Source organism: Pseudophryne corroboree, unplaced genomic scaffold (genome assembly GCF_028390025.1).
Source record: "Pseudophryne corroboree isolate aPseCor3 unplaced genomic scaffold, aPseCor3.hap2 scaffold_138, whole genome shotgun sequence".
Classification (NCBI taxonomy): Eukaryota; Metazoa; Chordata; class Amphibia; order Anura; family Myobatrachidae; genus Pseudophryne; species Pseudophryne corroboree.
The window spans coordinates 345,564-351,764 of NW_026968006.1; positions in this window are offsets into that span (position 1 = coordinate 345,564).

The window sequence follows — 6,201 nt, forward strand, 5'->3', positions numbered from 1 at the left end:
TGTAAACCGCCAAGGCGGCACAAGGAGCAGAGTGGTGATGGCACAAGCTACCTTTGCATTTTTCTCCCAAACGAAGGACACTAGAATGAAAATTTTAAAGCCTCCTGTTATTGCTTCATCTACACGGTATAGCCCTGAATTTTCCAATGCGTAGCTCTTTGCAAAAGAGAGATATTGGCAAGGAAAAGCTGTCTTGTACCTTTGCATTTTTCTCCCAAACGAAGGACACTAGAAAGAAAATTTTAAAGCCTCCTGTTAGGCCATCATCTACACGGCATAGCCCTGAATTTTCCAATGCGCAGCTCTTTGCAAAAGAGAGATATTGGCAAGGAAAAGCTGTCTTGTACCTTTGCATTTTTCTCCCAAACGAAGGACACTAGAAAGAAAATTTTAAAGCCTCCTGTTAGGCCATCATCTACACGGCATAGCCCTGAATTTTCCAATGTGCAGCTCTTTACAAAAGAGAGATATTGGCAAAGAAAAGCTGTCTTGTACCTTTGCATTTTTCTCCCAAACGAAGGAAACTAGAATGAAAATTTTAAAGCCTCCTGTTAGTGCTTCATCTACACGGTATAGCCCTGAATTTTCCAATGCGTAGCTCTTTGCAAAAGAGAGATATTGGCAAGGAAAAGCTGTCTTTCAACTCTTCCACAACTGAAAAACAGATAGTGTTCCCAAGCCTTCCATCCTGTAATATCTTTAGTCTCTCGTCAATGAAGAAAACAATCCCTCCAGCAGACTCTTCAACCACGATACAAGATCACAGCCAAAAGGGCGAGAAGCAACTACACTTGCGTTTAACCAAAATGGCTAAAACTTAGTGGAGGAAAGTGCAGTGCACCAAAACATAAGCTGACACAATCATGGAGAATGCGCCAGCATATATGCTCTTCTATCTATATTTTGCAAACCTGCTCTTGTCCCCTCAAGCTGCTCCATGTAGATTTGACGCCTGGCAAGGTGCATAACCCACTGACAAGCAGGCACACTCCTGCATGAGTTTTCACTCTCACTAGCAGGATGATACACATTCATTTGCATGTGCTCCACCTCTGACACACCGCCCACCCAACCACCCAGTCACCAGAGCCACCCACAAGCCAACTGGCTCTGTGATTTAATTTGCACAGTGCAGTCATCCAGACAGCATGTCCTTCTCAATGGAATAATCTCTGGTTCCATGGAATCTTCCGCATTGGAATGCTGCGGAACAAAAAGGATTTAAACATTCAGCTTGCTAGCATTCAATGTACCTGCGGCTTGGCTCTAGCACATGGGTCTTCATCCTGTGGCCCTCCAGCTGCTGTGAAACTACACATCCCAGCATGCCCTGCCACAGTTTTGCTATTAAGGTATGCTAAAACTGAGGCAGGGCATGCTGGTATATGTAGTTCCACAGCAGCTGGAGGGTCGCAGGTTGAAGACCCATATTCTAGGATGCCTGTTCTATGATGCATGTTCCGTGATGTCACAATCAGCTTGGAATGGGGTGTCTAGCATGCATTTGCTGACAGCCACTTGAGGGAGACACACATCAGGAGATGCAGCATATCGGAGGTCTTCGATGCCTTTCCAGCAAATGCACACCACCAGCTGCTGGTCTGGACACAAAACAATACCCACAATTGAAGGCTCAAAATGCCCAACTACAGGATTAATGTAAGTAGTGAATTTAGGAATGAATTTAGAAGTAGGAAATTAAGTTAGTTCACAAGTACATTCAAATTCCGATCTAAAGTCTAGGTAGGCCTCACGTCCTGGCAGCCCCCAGCATTTAAAAATGCCTTGATTAGAGGTAGGGAATTAAATGTAGATAAGAAGTAGACACAAAATAACACTCCACAGAGCAATTATCAGGTGTCTTTATCAATTGTTGCATTTAAAAAATCAAGCAATTAGGGAACACAATGTTGCGACAATGTAACCCTATTTGCAAAATAGTACTAAATAAGTTTGTCGATGTAAGACATTTGCAAAGGCGCAAACAAAACACGCTGGAAAATGCAACTGAATCTGTTTTTGGAGGTTAGAATAGATGCAGGATCAAGTAGCTCAATGGGTAGGGTGTTTGATTAGAATTCAACAGGTTATAGATTTGAATCCTGGGTATGATAGTTTGAGGTGTTATTTAATAAAGTATGTTTATATATTAGTCACACATGGCTTACTTTTACAAATGGCATGTCACCAGTTAGTGCTGACTGCTGATATGCCATTTGCACAAACACGCCATGTGTGACTGTATATGCATTTAAGGAGGGCACCCCGGCAATACCACAAACCATTGAGTGTCAAGTATACTAGATATATCTTCATATCTCATGTGCTTTCTCTGAGACCAATCTTGTTATGCCCCTTCCCCACAAGGCATGCGCCTTTTGTCCATATTGCAAAAATGGGGAGGGGAGGGGGGGGGGCATATAATTCTCTGTCACAGGGCACCAAAAAGTCTAGTTATGGCTCTGGTATGCATTATGTAATCTGGCAGACCATATCTCCAACACTGGCTGGTTGGAATAGAAATCCGGTTATCTATGTGAGCAAATGACCATCAACGATTTACTCTCAAACACTAGAAAATGGACAAACATGGTCCCCTAAACAAATTGGTTAAATTTTGGGTTTAACCAATTTGTGTAATGACCATTTTTGACCACTTTTCTAGTGTTTGGGAGCAAATGGTTAATTGACATTTGCTACTATACATTACCAGATTTTCATTCCATCCATCCGGACTGGATAGATAGCCTGACAGATAATTGTGTAGTGTACGCCCAGGATAACTGTCAGTTGTGCTTTCTTTTATGACGGCACATAAATGGGTGGGCAGATCCAGAGCAAGGACTGCCCACTCATGCATAGTTGTCAACTGATGTGAAGTTCCAGGGGGCAATCTCAGTTATAAAGAAAAGTATCTGGAAATTGTTCCTAGTTTAAAAAAAAAATACAAAAAAAATTGATCAACTCCATTTATTTAGTATGATATCCCAGCAGTCAGAACAACATACTTTATTAAATAACACATCTCAAACTACCATACCCAGGATTCAAACCTATAACCTGTTGAATTCTAATCAAACACCCTACCTATTGAGCTATTTGATCCTGCATAAAAATTGTGAACATTATATGAAGCTATTGGTACTTTGCAAAAAAAAAGTATCAGCATTACAACGCAGCAGATCCATGCAGTTTGCAGCCACACACTACATGTATCTGCTCAGCCACAATGCTGATTATTTCTTCACAAAGTACAAGGTGAGCTCCAAACAGAATTCTCTAGCTTAGAATTATACCTTTCTATGCCAAACCTAGAAGTCGGGCCCCCCACCCTGGGATCCCCCAGAGGGAGGCCTGCACCGTCATGTGGCAGGCTTGTCCGTTTTGGAAGCAGGCTGATGGGCAGCCCAGGCTTGCTTCAGTCTGGGCTTGGCAGGTCTGGAAGCATGAGCTTGCTTTGGGTATGCCTGACCTTGGGTACGCTTTACCTGAGGGATGAAAGGGCCAAGGGAAAGTACTTTTAGCCTTCTGCGTGGTAGGAGTCATACGAGGTAGGCAAGCTGTTTTAGCAGTAGCCAGATCAGCTACAATCTTATTGAGGTCTTCTCCAAAGAGAGTGTCTCCCTTGAAAGGAAGCACCTCCAGGGTTTTCTTGGAATCCATATCCACCGACCAGGATCTCAACCAGCTGTATAAAGTATTACCTTGGAACTGGCTCTCCACTCCCCATTATCTGGTTATCATGGCTTCCTCCGCCAGTGTCCAGACTCGCTTGCTGAAGCTCGGCCACTTCTTCCTAGCAGCAGGCTCCTGGATCACTGGGCAGCAGAGGTGCTTGGGAGCCGGAAGGGGGCGGAGCAATCAGGCAGGCAGTTGCAGTGCTGCCCAGCTATCTGTGGTGTGAGAAGAAGCAGGGGCACCCCACCGCTGGCAGTGCTGCAGCTAGCGGTGGTGGCAGCGGCGAGGCTGCTGGGCTGGGTCTTGAAAAAGGTGGAAAGAAGGGTGTTACGGCATGGAATGTACAAACTGCGAGACCCTGCTGGTAGCGCCTTTGTCTATTTAGTAGGAAGGGCACGTAACAGCCGGGGGGCAATGGAGGAAGCCCCTTTAGGGCTGGAGCCCCTTCAGGGCTGGAGCCCGGCGGCAACTGACTCCGTTGTCTCTGGCAGTTCTGCCCCTGGACTAGAGGAATGGTCAAGAACATGGCAACATTTAATGCCAAAAAATGCAAAATCATACACGTGCAAAAATGCAAAGGCTAACTATAATATTAAGGGCATTATAATGGCAAGAGGAAAGCTATCTAAGTATTACTATTTCAGGTGAGCAATGTAACAAAGCAATAGGAAAGGCAAGTCAGATGCTTGTTTGCATAGGTTAAAGAACCAGTAGCAGAAAAAAGTAATACAGGTTGAGTATCCCATATCCAAATATTCCGAAATACGGAATATTCCGAAATACGGACTTTTTTGAGTGAGACTGAGATAGTGAAACCTTTGTTTTTTGATGGCTCAGTGTACACAAACTTTGTTTAATACTCAAAGTTATTAAAAATATTGTATTAAATGAACTTCAGACTGTGTGTATAAGGTGTATATGACACATGAATGAATTCTGTGAATGTACACACACTTTGTTTAATGCACAAAGTTATAAAAAATATTGGCTAAAATGACCTTCAGGCTGTGTGTATAAGGGCCCTCATTCCGAGTTGATCGGTCGCAAGGCGAATTTAGCAGAGTTACACTCGCTAAGCCGCCGCCTACTGGGAGTGAATCTTAGCTTCTTAAAATTGCGACCGATGTATTCGCAATATTGCGATTACTAACTACTTAGCAGTTTCAGAGTAGCTCCAGACTTACTCTGCCTGTGCGATCAGTTCAGTGCTTGTCGTTCCTGGTTGACGTCACAAACACACCCAGCGTTCGGCCAGGCACTCCCACCGTTTCCCCGGCCACTCCTGCGTTTTTTCCGGAAACGGTAGCGTTTTCAGCCACACGCCCCTGAAACGCCGTGTTTCCGCCCAGTAACACCCATTTCCTGTCAATCACATTACGATCGCCGGAGCGATGAAAAAGCCGTGAGTAAAAATACTTTCTTCATAGTAAAGTTACTTGGCGCAGTCGCAGTGCGAACATTGCGCATGCGTACTAAGCGGATTTTCACTGCGATGCGATAAAAAATACCGAGCGAACAACTCGGAATGAGGGCCAAGGTGTATATGAAACATAAATGCATTCTGTGCTTAGATTTAGGTCCCATCACCATAATATCTCGTTATGGTATGCAATTATTCCAAAATACAGAAAAATCCGATATCCAAAATTCCTCTGGTCCCAAGCATTTTGGATAAGGGATACTCAACCTGTAATGCCACTGTATAGGTCCTTGGTACAGCCACATTTAGAATCCTGTGTTCAGTTCCAGAAGCCATATCTCCAGAAGGCTGTAAATACATTAGGGCAACTAAAATTGTGCATGGCCTACATCACAAAACTTACCTGGAAATACTAAAAAATGTTGATGTGTATAGTTTGGAGAAGGGAAGAGGGAACATACAGTAATAGAAACATTTAAATATATAGGGAGGAATGTAATAGGGTGTGAGAATCAGAAAGTGAGACATTTTGTGTTTTTTCCTGTTGTTTTTTTTTTTTTTATTGTTTGTTTTTTAAAGTGGCAATCCTTTACATGGCAAAACCAGGTTGATATTTGCCATGTAAAGGATTGCCACCGTGGGCATGTGTAGAAGGGGCACTGCTACTGTTGGCATTATGTGTGTAAGCTGCACTGATATGGTGGTTATGTGTATAAAGGGCACTGCGACTGTGGGTATTATTATTATTATTATTATTATTATTACATGCGGTGTAATGACAATAAGATAGTGCTACTGTGTGGCGTATTTTTATTTGGGGTGCTATTGTGTGGCCATGCCCCTTCCTTGTGATACCACACCTTCTTTTTTTAAGGAGCGCACTGTCCCTTTATTAAGTATTGGAGAGAGGGCCCAAATTAATAGTTTGCAGGGAGGCGCCAAACACCCTAGCACTGGCCCTTTGGTAGGGGACAGGATTTGCTTCTGCTTGTGCACATATGTTATGATTGCCAGCCAACAGCACTGGTTTTGCCTATAACACTAACTATAAATATTTTGAATTGGTCCTGGACCACCAATCCAAGGCACCCCTGCAAGTGTCC